Source organism: Rhynchophorus ferrugineus, unplaced genomic scaffold, assembly GCF_030347505.1.
Source record: "Rhynchophorus ferrugineus isolate W39M unplaced genomic scaffold, kcgeb_rfMv2 rfM6, whole genome shotgun sequence".
In the NCBI taxonomy this organism is placed as follows: Eukaryota; Metazoa; Arthropoda; class Insecta; order Coleoptera; family Curculionidae; genus Rhynchophorus; species Rhynchophorus ferrugineus.
The window spans coordinates 34,114,858-34,130,027 of record NW_027472585.1 but is presented as its reverse complement, the minus strand read 5'-3'; the positions used below and the strand labels follow the sequence as shown (position 1 = coordinate 34,130,027).

Below are 15,170 nucleotides of genomic sequence, written 5' to 3'. Positions count from 1 at the left end.
AACGATGGTTGAGCACTGAATGAATGGGAATACCCTTCAATAACATCCCAGATAAACGTCTCGGGGTTGCCAGTTATTCGTTATCGGGTTGTAGTTGGCGCTGCTGGCACCCTGCCCGTGTTCAACATCTGGGATTATATTTCTGGGTATTTTGTAGACCGTTATTCCACGATGTAAAATTCGACATGCCCCAAGGTCGCTACAATAGTGAACATTAAAGAAAATGCAATAAATTAACTTCTATATAGTTCAGATACTATTTTAAAGTTAATAGCATCAAAGATACGCTTACTTTTGAACAAGCCCCCATATTTCGCGATATAAAACAACGCGCATTGTTGAAAGTTTTCCATTGTGGTATGGAAAAGAGAGAAAAAAACCGAAAATCTTCGAGGAGTGTGGTTGACAGGCGCCACAAAAGAAATACCCGGAACATTTGTGTGAGGTGGGAATGTTATGGAGAAAATGGCCAAGTCGTATCTTTGTGACATGTTATCCTTTTAAGATATTTATATAGTCAGAGTGCGGGGGAAGAAACATTAAAAGACTGACTTATAAACAGGGACGGGTGACACTTTTATGCGCGGAAACTGTAAAAAAGCTGAAAAGGTTGGCGACATAAAAAGGGCTGATGTTTTTATTATTCATTCTCTTTATAAACATTGGATTTTTTTTTGCAGAAGAGCAAGAAAAACGTCAAATTCCCCACGTGTGACATGTAATTTCCACCGTAACCTTGCTCATCGTATTACACAGAATATTAAGAGCTCGGCGAGGGGACACGAAATTGAATATCTGACGAACAGAAATATTCAAATACATTTAAAGTTGTTAATTTAGGACCTGTGACCTCTCGACCAAAAAAAAACATAGTGTTATTTAGAAATAATTTAAGAATTTTAAACATCCAAAAACATAAACATTGTTTTAATTTAAATGAGACAAACAAAGAAATAGATCTATAACTAATTTTTCTAATAACTCTGAATAATTCCAACCATAAATTTGGTGTACTATGACTTAAAGTCGATCATTTTTTGAATTTTTAAATCTTTATTATAAGAAATTGTGCGCTTTGTTATTGTAACTGTCCAAGATTTGTTCACTCAGCTGTTAAAATGAACAATGTGTGGTGAAAAGTTAGCCATGTTTGTACAACAGGTAATTCTTCAGTCATCTTGTCTTTTTCTCTTCGACAACTTCCATTTTCGTGTCTTTACGATAAAACAAGTCTTGATACTTAATGATATATATTACCGTATTGGAAGCAGAAATAATATATGCCTTTTACCTACATCAAAATAATACCTAATAAAAAGTAAATCGTACTACACTAATATGAATAAAGTACATATAAATAAAAATCTGTTCTGATACTCTGTTTCGGAAAATGCAAGTAACTTCGAACTTTGACTATCTGCTGGATCCCCATAATAACATACTCTAGGTTTCTCTAGATTTTTTTTATAAAAACTATATATTCTAAATATATTAACTACTGAGAATAGAAAATATAAGATTCCAAGAAACCAAATCTCGGAAATTATAAAAACAAATAGAGGTTGGCATAATAATGAATAATGAAATGGATAATAAAAAAGCAAAATAAGAAAAGAAAAGTACTACAACATGAATTACAGCGGTACAAAAAAATATGAATTTATTAAAGAAGAGACAAATTAACAGCTGAGGAAGATATAGACGAAAAAACAAGAGAGATAGGAAAATTGATTATTAAGAGATCAGGATTAGAAGAACCTCATGGAGCGAAAAGAAAGGGATAAGGATCAACAAATAATGAAAAACAAAGAAAGGATAAATGCAGTGACTCTTAACAGAAACGAAAATGCTTATGACTTCTTCGAGTAATTGATAATTTACAGTTGCCAACAGAGCCATTCGAGGAAACTAGAAAAAAGAATGTCGTCGAGTATTTGTGTCCGATTTTTTATAGGTCATGCTCCATCCCTTCTTATTTTTCTTCTTCTTGATTCTTGATTAGGATTAGTAAGACTTGGGTTTTCTTATTTAGTATAGGGAATTCCATAATTCTGTAAAAATCTTCTGGCCCCAATGAAATTTGATACTATATGGAGAGACCAATACAGATTTTGTTATCGCTATTTGTTCTGATACAAGATGGATGCTCTCATATAGGTCAGAAGAAAGGAACGGGCAAAGGGAGTAAAAAATAAATAATGAAAAAGTGGTTACGGAGTACATCAACAGCGAAAAGGAAACGTAAGATACAAACAGTACAAACAAAGATATATAGGTAACGCTAATAGAAAAGATTTTAATCAACAAAACAATATAATGGAGAATTGATGCGTGATGACGTCAAACGTTAATAAAGAATGAGAATCAAGTCATTCCAATTAAACAACTAGTGCACGTCACAGATGGCTTCATATATACTGCCAAATACAGTTTGTCAAAATGTAAATCTCGGTGCGGATTCTTATCATTTTACTCTAGTTAAAAAGAGACAGAATGCTGTTTGATGCGTCGAGGAATCTAACCGAATCAGACTATAAATTCGATTTGGATAGTAGCGGACCATGTTGCCAAATGTATGCGAAATTCTTCAAAACAGTAGTTGTAATAATTAAAGGTTATAAAGTGGTGAATGTTGTAAATAACGTGCTGATGTCATAAATTTTGATAACGTACTTTGACTGTTTTACTGGACTGCAGATATTACTTATTTGATCAATCATCGAATGAAAATAAATCGGATAACAGCATCGACAGTAATGATCTATCGGATGGATCTTTGTGGTCGACGATCGAAATAATGATGGAGCAAAAAGTGAAATAAAAAGAGACGATATTCCACACGCACACAGTCATTCACTCACTCACACACAGGGTCAAAATTGGGGACAGTGGTAATCGATATTTTCAGTTTAAAATTCCAAGCAAAAAAAGGTCCTATATCGTTCTACCCGGTTTAATTCGGTCCATTTGGAAACTTTCCATTACGGTGATGGACAACGATGCCAGCCAGGTCGCCGGCGACGTGAGTTTTCCCGTAGAAAAGACCGATTTTATTTCGTCCGTGTGTATTTTTCTCGGAAGGGTGCGAGTGGAAAAGTTTCCTTTTGCCCTCCTCCCTTTCGGTCGGACGACGGAAACCGAACAATAAATCCCGACCAGAAACATAGAAAACTTGGAAATAATGCAGGACTTAATCTTGGGGGAAACAAGCCGGAGTGTGGGGGAATTTAAGGAGGGAGTCGTTCTCGGCTACATCATTGATGAATGTCGCAAAGCAAAATAATTATTTTTTAATGTTTTATCCAATTATCAATTTTGTTTAAGATGTTAACTTCAAGCTGTCACTAGAAACTATATAGTTGTTATTTACTACGGACCTATTTATTATTATATTAAACTATTAAAATGTCGGTATACTGTCAATAATTTTTTAATGTGTCGATAATTATTATAGACAGTTTTAATTTGTATATAATGAACAGAATTCCGATAATAAGTACAGTTTTTTCAACATTATAATAACATATATTTAGCTTCAATACCAAAGCCTGAAGATCTAGAAAAACGCGTCAAAGTGGGAACATGAATCTATACTAATCTGGGAATTTCTTAATTTATTATATTATAGAGAATAAACCATATAATGCTTTCTGGTACCGAAACCATTGATTCGAAATTTCAATTTAACAATACCCTCAAATATACAGCCGACGAATCTTTTATACAAGCGATATATTTCAACATTGATGTGACCATCACAAAATCCAGAAAAAAGAAAAGCCAAGTGTATGGAATAAAGCTAGTAAATGTACAGTCTGCGTTGAAACAAAATTTAATAATCATCTAATAGCTAAGTTAATTAATAATCATCACTGATACCCTAAAACCTTAGAGAGGCCGTTGTAACAGTTCAGGATTAAAAGTTAAGTACCATTTTAAGCATTCATGAATTATATACAGCAATTTTTTAAATATTTATCATAAAAATCCAGTAAACTAACTCTAATAAGCTACTTGTTTTTGTCTTTGTACTTATTCTACCATAGATACTTTGGGCTTAACGTCTATATCACTATTATTAATGAGTACTGAGTTTTGCTTGTTGTTTCGCTGAACTAGATCAAATAGTTTTACTCTCTTTAATCTTCTGACTAAGCCATCTTTATCCAGGAGATAGAGCACCTCAACATTAATGTACAAGCTCCCATCCTTGTTTTTATATGAAAAATTATTTACATATAAAAAACACATTTACTTGATAATATTAATGATTTTAACATAAACTACTAAATTACTAACTAACTAAACTTAAACTCATAAAATCGTATAAGAATATACGTAATTTTAAGAGTATAAAATTAAACTTAAAACAAAGAAATTATCAGGATTAAATTGGACCTGAACACTAGTTAATAATATTAATGAAAAACCTTTAAGATACCCAGCATAATAAAAAGTTAATTCCGTAATTAAATAAAGCGTATAAAAAGCGGGCGCGATCAAATTTTACAAAATGTAGGGAAAAAAATGTTTTAACTGATAATCCCTTTATTATTACGATCCTTTCAATCTCCCAAACAACAGGATATAAATCAAATCAGTGTGGGATACTTACACAGAAGCTTTTGAATTATCTCCCTCCCATTTTGGCACGGAAAATTGATGTTCTTTTAGGCCGAAATTACAAAATTATTATTGGCATTATTTAGTATAGATTAAAACCCAGACAAGTCTGATTTATTTGCTTCTTTTTTTTTAATTAATCACTATAAAAAATTGTTTTATATATATATATATATATATATACACTCTTACAGAGCATAGGGTTTAAATGGTGTAAAGATAACCCTCGGAGAGGTTTAATGGAACTTCCAGACATTACATTAAAAATAATTCAATTAAAGGCAAAATATAAGAAACTTGAATATTTCAAAATGGTTTATTGTGGCACTCTTGGCAAGACAATAACAAAAAAGTGTAAAAATAATAAAAATTGATGGAAAAGGGTAAAAGTTACAACAGCATTCAATTGGGTTTTGTTGGTCATTATATTTATTAATAGTTATTTGCAGATATATTGCTGGTTGAGAAGGATATTCCATCAAAAATTGTTTGGATATGTGGAAGGAGGGATTGTCAACCATAATACATTCGGTTTGGATGGATAAGATATACAAAGGTAGTAATTGATAAATGGTGGAATCGTGAACATGTTTTTGACAGATTAGAAATTAACAGTTTAGTAATTGAATTGGACAGTGAGTTGTAAGTGAAAGTTACTGAAGGAAACTTTCAGGATATGTGATAATGCTGTGCAATGCTGGAAAGTCCTGAGATAGAGTTATGAGAGTGGAAACAACTAAAGGTATGCACATAATTAATTGAATATAACTGTAGAAAATGGTATTGTAGGGCGTGAAAGATGTATGTGCACAGATATGGCCGTAATTGTTCAAAATTAAACATAAGTACTAGGTTAGAACGTATGAAGAGAGAATGAATACTAACTTTGTAGATATGGTAAATACATTAGACAGAATTCAGTGATTCTATCAATAACGGTGTACACAGGTAGCAGCAGAAGAAATAAAAATACAGCGATACCAAGATGACTTGCCCAGTAAACACCCCATCGAAGGAATCAAGAACTACTAAACGTAAAAAGTAAATATGCTCTCGAATGAAAGTAAAATACATTTCTCAGATGTATTACAATACAAATATTTCAATAAATCGAGTACAAATAGAACAACCATCGATATTATTACAAGAGATGTTTTAAAAATACCAAATAATTCAAATTACAAGTTTATTATTTACAACAGTCATCTAGCCTCGAAATGTAAGTACATAAACATTGAGCACTTAAAGTTCCAAATCCAAATTCCAAATATATTGAGCTAGGCAACGTCCAAGTAGTCAACTAGCTCCAAGAGTTTTTCTTCCAAAGTCTTTAGTTATTCAGCTCCAGTATCTAATTTATTTGATTAAGGCCATACGTCTCTAGAAATCTTTTAATTAATAACCACAAAATTTTAAATGCTCAATGGCCAATGCCTCTTTTCACTTCTTACAGTGACAAAATTTGTTCCTTATGCTTGTCTACAGACCACACCCAAACAGACATTACGTTTTCTTCCAATCACAGAATGTCAGATTTCAATGCTCCACATCTATTGGGGTTTTCCACTATATTTTTTCTCAAAAATTCACACGTGTCATCCGGCCCAAAGGACCAATTTGTTGATGTCCTTTTAACCATCTATGTGTCACTATATATTCAGCTATATTCTTAACTGTACACGTAAATAGATTTGAAAATATAATTTATATAATAGTACTTGCTTAACTTTGTTTTGAAGGCATTTGATTTCCAGTCGGTTTATTGCTGAATGATAAATCATTCTCTGTATTCGTATGAAAAGTTGGTAGTATCTTCCAACCAACCAGCAGAATGGTTTAATTTTGAGGCTCATCCGATCAGCTTATAATATAATTAAGTTTCCGTCGTTTTAAAGTCACTGAAAATTGACACGGGCAGATTTTAAACTATTAACCTGTATTTTCTAGTCACTGATCCCTGTGTTGATATTTTTAACTGCTTAAAACTTTACTATAGTTCTAACATATATGTATAAATGTCTCAAGTACTGTTTCTTTTGTTATTGGGATATCAGCAATTCATACTAAGCAACATTTTTTCCATATCCATATGCTTAGTACAGTCTTAATTTATAAATTAATTTATTAATGCTGTTCTGTCGTACTTGCATTAATACACAAGCAAGACGAGTACGGGATTACATCATTACATCTAACCACTTCAAGAACAAGAAGGAAATAAAAACGGACCTGTCGTAATTAAACATTTATAAGGAACACTGGCTGTACCCGGAGAGATTACCGTACAGTAAAGAAAAAAGTTAATCAATATCATAAAACGGCTCTAAATCCATCGAAACAAAGTTCAGATAACAAACTTTTCGCAGATTTTTAGCTATACTGTGTCTAATTCCTTCTTCCGTTTAACAATTTTGTAAACTGCAGCAAGTTTCTTAATTAACTCAGAGGGTTGGAAAGGGTGTCGGTGGGTGGTGGCGGGCGGTGAGACCGGGTTCGACGGTTGGAACGAGATGGGGGGGAGGGGGGACTAATGGCGAAGTGGTTTTGTTCCTTAGATAATGCCACATTAATCGATAAAGTTATTGTTGAGTTATTGCGGCGTAATGATGAGGAAATCATTAGTTTATTTTCTAGGATTAGTTGTCGTATTGCCCATAGTTCACTCCTCTCCATACAGTTTAATGTTTGATATACCCTAATCAGGGTTAGGGCAGTATATGACTTGCAGCTAGAATAAAAATTGTAATGCAAATATATATTGTGTATGTATTTTGTAATTAGTATTTCTAATGCTATGGCTTATATAATTTTTATTTTTTATTTTAAATGCACGACTTACAGGTATTTTGTATTTCCTATTTTAAATACATGCGAGATGCGAAAGATTTAACTGAATCAAAGCATGTATTTTGCCCAGCTCTATCACTAACGAACCAATGATAATTATAAATTATATGAAGTTGCTCGATAAGTTCGTAGAACATCTTACATAAGAACTTGCATGATTAAAATCTACTGTCAAAATCTACAGATACAGTATTGCTATTTTGAGAATTTGCAGTATAGCTTTAACACCATTAATAATTTAAGAAACTTGGATCTACCACCAAGGCCCTCACTCAAAACAGTTTTTGGGATTTAAAATATATTGTGGATATAATATTCTGAATGAATTAGAGGCAAATATCCGAGCCAGAAAAGAAACTACCTTATTCCCAAGCTACTAAATCGGACCCCATATTAATTTATAACGTACGGATTCAAAATGCGGGAATATTTTTTATTTTTAACGATATTCAAACCATTTTTCCGAAGGAAAAAAGGAACGAATACCTCAGAATCAGGACGCTGTAATAATTACGCTCCAAATTATTAATGGACCCATTTGCATTAAAATTATCGAATTACAATTCAAATTGGAATTAATGTTTTATTTTCTGTTCGGACGACATCGAAATTATAAATATTTATCGACAAGCTGCATAGGAATATGTTAAAATCGTTTGATTACAGGATAGGCACGCTATTTTGCGTTGGCTTTTTACTTGTAATATTACATACGTACATTTATTATTATTACTAAAACGCGAATTTGAAGACTATATTACGGAACACGTTTAAAACCGATAAATAGTATTTATTTTACGTTTGTGATCCATTATGAACAAAGAATGTGCCTTAAATATTGTGTTTTAAATTGTATTTTCAATACAAAATCGTTCAAAGTGCATTCACTATAATAGTGGGCTTTTAAAAAACTGACACATCAAATCAACTCGATAATTTTACTTAAAGACACCTAGTTTTTGTCAAAAACAACATACACAAACAAAATAACACATATGTCATGTCCTTATATTAGTTAACGTCATGAAATTGAGTTAAGATCATCCTGAATATCTAGTCAGTATAGTCCAAAATGTTAATACACATTGCAACAGAAATGACAATTATTCAACGACCATAATAACTAGTTTAACGTATATCTAATATATTAAAATTAGCATATGCACAAAAAATGTGTTGCATAATGAAGAAAGTCCCAATTATTTGAAACAAAATACGATTTTATAACAAGAAGCCTGCAAAAAATATTGCAATAGAGCTTTTAAACTTTGTGTTAGAAAGTACAATAAACAGTTACATATCTTATTTTTAAATTATACAAACCAAGTTATGTTAATGCGATTTCTAAGTTAAACAATTAACAATTGGACTATGTCTAGATAGTACTAAACTTCAATCTCTATGTAATTACATTCCTACTATTAGCTTACATATTTTAGGGATTTTAATAAAACTAATATAGTTACTAAAACAATCTCTAAAGAAGAAGGTCAAATACTGGCTAAATGATCATAAAAGATAATCTATATTAAAGAATCAAGCTTATTGAATATTACTAATCTTATTGGAAAAAACAACGTAGTTGTACAAGTTCTGTTGTGTGAAGGAACATCCAAAAGGGGTAATTGCTCCAGAAAGCATAAAAAGTCCACAAAATAATTTTGGAAAATCATAAATTGAAACTAGGTTGGATAGCTAAGACGTTGACGATATCACAAGTAGTGTATTTAGAATTTTATATGAAAATCTGAGCACGTATAAGTTATACTCGAAGTAGGTATAGCATTTACGCGCCAATGACTCAGAGTGCTGTTAGATGCATGAGTGCATATAAATTAAGCAGTATAAATTTCTCGAATTGCTTCTAAACATAACATTTTTATTGGATTCACTGGAATGAATGTGCTGTTCGATGTTAATGTTGCAACTGAAATGTTAACTTCTATTCCTTTACACAAGAATTAGTTTAAAATAGGATCTCATACTTCTTCAAATCGATTTCTCAATAAATAGAATACAACTCTTAACCTATAAATGTTTTCACTGTTGGTTCAGTGATTATTTAAACATATAGAGTATCAACGAGAATATTGTAAAGTAAATACATTCATGTATTCCAAGATAGGGATCAGCTGCCGACTTATCTGAGGAATAACGTAAAAATTTATAATTTTTATACATACAGATGTGCAATAACTTCATCTCGCGACTGCAATATAACAGATTCAATTATGCATAAACTCGTAGCACTGGACCGTAATATAAAATATGAACGTTGTCACCGTGTATATGCAACCCGGAATCGATACATATTTATAACTTTTATGCGGAACATGAAATAATTCATTCTAATTCGCACATTTAATGAGGTCTAAAACGTATTTTAATATCTATTAGTATTATTTGTTTTTGCCGAATAACAGATTCGAACTAACCGGTGCAAAACAGTTGTTTTTTTTCCTGCGTCGTGTTTGCGTGTGGACCGAGGCTCTCCATCCAAATGAAGCGGAACATTATTCATGCATTATCAGGTACAACAAATGAGTGGAGAGGGATGTTTTTTATTCGAATAAAGTTAAATTGCAAATTAATCCGGGCAAAATTTGTTTTCGCGCAAACGAACTCGACATAAAATGTTCATAAACAACTTAATTTGTTTAGCTGACTCGGTTATAACATAAATGTGATGTAAATTTGACAAATAAACAACGAGGGAACGTCAATTCGATAAAATTCTACGGACAAATGAGATTTCTGTCGACATTATCATTCTTGAGACAGAAAGTCTTTTACAAACTTGAATATAATAAAAAAATGTTCCCAAAAACTTTCCATCAAAATTATCTATCATCATATTGTATTTTCTATAGGTATTATAGTTACTATGTCACAAAAGGTGGATTTAAGGTGCTCAAGGATCAACAGCCATAAACTATTCTGATAAGGGGACATCCCTAGTTTGTGGATTCCTAACAAAAAGTTTGCGGTTCATGGTGTACTTGTTAAGGTGCATTGTAGTAGATCAGAATCACAGGCGTGGAAACTATTCCATACTATGAAAATTTTTGTATAAACAAGTCTTATTCATAAGTGAATCCTGGACAAACTAAGGGACGAAGGTTCCGGTAATATTCGCCGATAATTGTGGTACAACTATAAGCTGTCCAGGCGGAAAACGAACACGTATATCCCTTTGATCATTTATTTAGGAAGGAGGTCTTTTATCTCGCGGCTCATACCGCTCTGACTACTAGCTCCACGGCTCTATGTGTTCGAAGGAACAAGGTGTGTTCATGTTAAGAAGTGAATATTGCGATCAGTGAAACGTGAGAATTCTAGAAACCGGAGTTTGGTTTATATTAGACTGAATTTAAATACATAAAAATAAATACACTCTCAGTGTTGTTTTTAATCCACTTTCAGGAAGTCACCAGTGAAATGAAGTAGTGTTTAAAGTAAAACAAGTGTTTTTGTTACTTTAAACACATTTCGTAACTAAATAACTCTATAACTCTAACTTTATGTCCACATCAATCAAATCTCTTATAAACCAATATCTATAGTATTACTTATATTGTTGTTACATAAATTGTAATAGCGCTAAATACCTTGATACAAAGTTGAGCGGAATCAACATAATAAAAGGTGTTACTGTTGGCAATTAAAATCAATATATACAAATGGAAGTAGGTACTTGACAATAAAAATTAAAAGAGATTAATGTTATAAAAGTATTGTGAATTTAATTAACTCGTGAAGAGATTCGGGACAAAAATAAAAAAAGTTAGCATCCGATGTTAATACCAAAATACTGCTATTTCGAAAATATCGAAATACGTAGATTCAAACTACTCCAACATATCTAAATTATGAAACAAATTTTGTGTATGTTGAAATAGATTAAACGTATTTAGGTTTTGATTAAATTTCCATATGCTATCTGTAATATCTCTAATCTCTAGTCTCTAAAGAAATATCAGAAGATAAAATATAAAATAATAAAATATTATTGGGCAAGAAATGAAACAAATAAGGCGTTGGATGTACCTTTAATTACACATGTCTATAACAAAAAAAAACCGAGTATTTTGAACTGATTTCTATGTATTTCGATATACTGAAAACGAAAATAATATGAAAAAAATTCCAGAGCGTCAAGATTTATTTCAACATGCAAAATTATTGTAAAAGAACGGATTTTTTTACTGTTTTATTAATATACAAATAAAAGATCCTTTTTGTATCTATGAGACAGTAAAGAGCGAGCAAAATGCTGGACCAAAAAGAATCCTCCAAGGTACATTAGTATTCCACTTACCTCTTCATTACTAGCTCCACATAGAGCCCTTTTACCACCACTGAACGGTTGGGACTGATAAGGCTATTTTTAAAATCTCTTCCTAAATATAGAAACTGCTTCAAATACATAATTTAAAATATTCCAGGCCTTTGAGAAGCAGATATGAAGGGAAGGGTTTTCATCGGACCAGACATTTGAGTGCTTATTACTGACCCACAATTAATCACGACTATGACGGATTTTTTAAAAATAAGGGTGGATTTCTTTTAAGGAGGTTATAGAGTAATTTTTAGGCAATACACTAACTATTAAAAAAACCGCCAAAAGAAGCATTTCAAGCTTTAAGTTGCATAATGAGTCTAAAGGCATTTCGCTAAAAGGATTTCAAACTAATGTCTACATTCCCACCTCAACTACTTTCCGGAAAATTTGGGAGATGTGAGTGAAAAGCAAGGTGAATGATTTCACCAGGGCATTAAAGAGATTGAGAAAAGATGCTAAGGAAATTGAAACGTCACAATGATATAAGGCTACACAAGCAAAAATTTACAAAGAGGAGCCTCAGTGGAAAAGAGAAAAGTTTAAGTGTGCTCTAGTGAACCGATATTATAATATAAAAAATTGATTTTTCATGAAGACACCGTTGATAACATCTTAAATATGTCTCTCAATTAGTTTTCTCTGGAATATCTTGTATATTATTTTGTACATACTTTTACACATTCATAAATCATTTCATCTACGGTATCATGGTAATTTAAACACTATACCTACACATGCCATATTATACCACCAAATATCATAATTCAGATTTTCCCGAGTTTTGGAAAATTCCCTTGTTAGTATAGTCTCAGAAATTGATGTTATATGCAAAGCTAAAGGCATATATGAGTGGAAAAACGTCATAAAACGCTGGGAGGACATAAAACCTTTCAGAGAAAAACACCAATGAAAGCGACGACGAAGCTGTAGAAACAGTTCTGCTCGTCGAAATCTCAGTTTCCTTATTCACGAACCAATACCGAAAAATGTGCTAGTATTTACATTCGTGGCGGAACAGGCGAGTTTTTCTCACTTGCTTCCGGTATTGAACTATTTCCATAACGTCGAGGTTTTTTCCTGCTCCCATAACCGTAGTCGTTGTTTTTTAGTATCAGACAGGGGGCGGAAAAGTGGGGCCCCGAGTCGTAGAGAATGCGGGGTTAAAAGAGGAGCTTTTCCCACCGAAAGCCTGCCTCTTACAGAACTGAGTGCCTTTGATGCAGGAGAAGAGAGAGAGAGACAGAGAAAAAACCAGGCCTGGGGTAGACGTGAGTGGATGCAATAGATTTCTATATCTCTTTTATCTTCTTATCTCACTTTATTTGTATTTATTTGCGATCGCCCTCCGGAGATTTCCCATCGATGTAAATAGAAAATAAGGAAACCGAGAGCGAAGAATATTTTCAAAGGGTAGTTCTTTTTAAAACTCCTTTCACTAATTTGTTAATAAAACATATAAATTACGAAACGTTGAAACATTAATAAATCGGATATATGATAATGATAGTATTTGCTTAGTCAGTCAGAAATACCATACTGGCTAAAAATTTTGCATCAAAACAAACCTGCAAAAATTACTTGTCTTTGGCAAAGAACACAAGTTTTTTTGATTAACATGATATAAACATATTTCAACATATATAAACTTGAATCACTGTTCGTTAGACTGGCTAAAACTCGAAAAGGGCTAGACCGGAGTTACGCTGATTAGTTTCTGCGATGAGATATTACTCTTACCTTTTTTTGGTCCAAATTCAAAAATATAACAGGTGTTTCCAAATGACTTTTGGCGAAATGTATATTGTGTCTACTTTCATTCAAATTTCAACAACGAAATTTGTATCGGTAATAAGTTTACAAAATCTTAAACAATTGTAGTCACAAGTACAATTTAGGCACACTAGGATATCTGTTACTACTACCAGATGCAGATCGTCAATTCTTACAAATTTACTTTTGGGTAAAATTGTGGGTCATCAGACCTGACAAAACACCTGCCAGTGAAAACGTGAGGAGAATTATATCACCGACAATCGACGAAGTGTCTATTGCTATTGTTGGATCATGTAGTAATAAATATTGTTAAAACAGGATATCAAAGAAAATACTTTTGTGAAGCAAAGTACGAACTAAATCCTCCTAACATAAATAACTTGGCAAATCTTGCGTCTAAATCAATGACGAAAGTTCCAAAATCAAGGTTCCAACAGGAGCTGAAAGAAACGTAATAAACTGTTTTAAACTTTTCCTGGTTTAACTCTGGAACAATAGAAATTGAATGATTGAAAGTCAAAGGTAGTGTTTTTACAGAATAATGAGTAAAAATGCCAAAGATAACAACATGGATTATAACTAAGGGAACGAGAACCGTTAGATATTAAACTCGCATTCTAAATTAGAGGATATTAATCTCAAAAACAACTACATTCAACAAGCAATGCTACTTGTTTCAAAGTTTATATAACCAACAATAAATCTTCTTGAAATTCAAATAGTCCAATATAACACCCAGTAGTATTAAGCACAAATACCGTATTACTAATCCACTAATGATATTTTTGTTTCTTTCAGATTTTCGTGTCCGATATTCAATGCTGATTCGACCCACATCGATGGTTTGTTACCGATAAAGAATCCTAAAATAGGTGAGTAATGATTATTTATTCTCCTCTATCCATATAACCGAAAAATCCAACTAACGGAATGAACAAAGGACGTTACGATTACCGCCACCAAAACAGAAAAAAAAAGAAAACAAAAAAAATGGCCCGCAAAGTACAAAGCGAACAAAACAAATGACCCCGAAGTTTATTTTTGTTACTGTAACGCTCGTCATACGTCAGTGATGAATATGTTATGGAATTGTGGGTTTTCCGACAGAAGATGACCAATGAAAGCGAACAAAAAATGCTATAATGCTATAAACTTTCAATCTATTATATAATTTCTGCAAGTTTCAATTATGTTTATATTTGATTAATCAATTAAATTCAATAAATTGATACCATCATAGTTGCCAAAGTGTACAAAACTAGCTCTACAAAAGTTAGATATTTTCGTTTTAATGACTTAATTATTTCTTTAATAGGATGGCTAAACTATGACAAAAAGACTCATTTCGCTTCCATCTTTTTTTCTTAAATCGATTTTTTTTTGATATAATAATACTTACATTTCATTGTAATATTTGACAATTGGGACATATTAACATTTCATATGTATATCATGTAGTTTATTTTAAGTTTTTAATAATTAATTGATATAACTGCAGATCGTATTTTAAAGTATGGCATTGTATTTGGAATGCTTATTGATGCCTAGTTAAAGCTACATTCCTCACTAACATTCTCTCAATGTT

The 15,170-nt window shown here is 32.1% G+C and overlaps 1 protein-coding gene across 7 annotated transcripts in view; it reads left to right on the top strand.

Annotated features, from left to right (window-relative positions):
- Positions 1-15,170, top strand: part of LOC143198090 (irregular chiasm C-roughest protein) — a 314,080-nt gene that overhangs the window by 164,884 nt on the left and 134,026 nt on the right. For all 7 annotated transcript variants that reach the window (XM_076407063.1, XM_076407061.1, XM_076407062.1 and 4 more), the window contains one exon: positions 14,384-14,457. The gene's annotated coding sequence lies outside the window, so the exon portion shown is untranslated. The remainder of the gene's footprint in view (positions 1-14,383; positions 14,458-15,170) is intronic.